We start from the raw sequence: 1,497 nt of genomic DNA on the forward strand, positions 1-1,497 counted from the left end.
CCTTTTCTCGGCTCCTGACTCATTTTACAGCCTATCTACTGCTACTCCTTGGCTCCTTCTTACTTCTGTCTTTCAGTCACACGCCTAATTTTACTGTAGGAAAGATCTACACCTAGGCTTCTCGGACTAGGGCGAAAAGTTTCTGATGTTCTGTGTGCAGGTTGCGCACGTTAAAAATCCCTTCATGGTCCAAAGTCGATAAGAGTTGGCTGTGTTCGTTACCCGGGAAAATTCAATTTTTTTAAATGCTCTACCAACTGAAAATGTTTCAAGTGTCCCGCGCGATCATAATAAAATGACTTTATGCAGTTTCGAGCGCCGTAGAACACTTACTTCTCCCTTTTAAAAAAATGTTTTTAAAATAAGCCCAAGGCCTCAGAAAGTGTCATGGTTTGTGTTCTTTTCGTGTTTCTCTTCCCATTCCCACTAAACTCTATGTAGTTTGTATCCTCAGGTCGACAATAAATAAGCACTCTCGTAAATTATATGCGTCGAAGACGCAGAGCTGTTGTTGCAGCCAACGGAAGTCGCACACAGTACTTCAGACTTTCTGGCCCAAGGCCAAGGTCACAGAACTAACACGGCGAGGCTAAACCCCCCCCCCCCACTAAAACAGCCACCTATGTACACTTTCATCGCTGTGTAAATTGAACGAATTAAAGTTTCATTTACACATGACAAACTCCTGTTGAGTGTCGTGTGTTTTATTCATGTTTTAGTTCATCGCGTTCCTTTTGTTTCTGAGCATATTACAATTTGTTTTACGGCCCCATCAGCTCAGTTTGTAGAATTTAGGAGTCCGGCTTCGACCCTGCCTGTCAGGGCCAAGCCTGGGGGCGGGGGGAGACACAATGTCCCAAAAGAAAGACCGAGATACTTGATACATATGTGTCACAGCGTGGTGGAATCAGACGCTCGTCAATGTTTGGGCATGTGGAGTTATTGATATCATCTGAAAGCTTATTCCTTTGCCTTGCTTTCAAAGAAAAAAGTATCCGTCTAGCTTGAATAAAAGTCGACCTATTTGCGATTGAAGAAGGTGGGGGTCGCCTTGTTTCAGAGGTAAAATTAGCGAGAAAATGGCCACCAAATGTGAGTGATTTCCTAAGCTTGATAGTTAGTGGAAACAGAAAATTTACCTCTTCTATGCCTTTCATCAACATTTTTCCGTAAAATCCACACATAAATGTGTTCCCTAATGGGCATAAAAGATGTTGAGCCAAAAAATAAAATTTTGAAAAAAGTTCCAAAACCTGTGGAAAAGTGCCAGTTTCTTCACTGTCCTTATTTTGACGAGCGCCTGATTTCACCACGCTGTCTGACATATTTATTTCCTCCTCACATCCCCACACGAGGATCAAACTCTGATCTTCTGCGTGCGACAGCGAAGTGTCTACCCATTACACCACAGATGCCGGGCCGCTGTATCAAACAAGTCTAAGAGATTGAAACTTGGCTAAAACAAACATCCGCAACTCAAACCAAACTATAGCACCC

General features: G+C 42.9%; 1 protein-coding gene across 1 annotated transcript in view; it reads right to left on the reverse strand.

Moving 5' to 3' along the window:
• LOC100533315 (glutamate receptor subunit protein GluR6) overlaps positions 1-1,497 on the reverse strand; it is a gene marked incomplete in the record, with an annotated part of 155,594 nt that overhangs the window by 153,057 nt on the left and 1,040 nt on the right.

The sequence above is a fragment of the Aplysia californica genome, unplaced genomic scaffold (genome assembly GCF_000002075.1).
Source record: "Aplysia californica isolate F4 #8 unplaced genomic scaffold, AplCal3.0 scaffold00233, whole genome shotgun sequence".
NCBI classification, from domain to species: Eukaryota; Metazoa; Mollusca; class Gastropoda; order Aplysiida; family Aplysiidae; genus Aplysia; species Aplysia californica.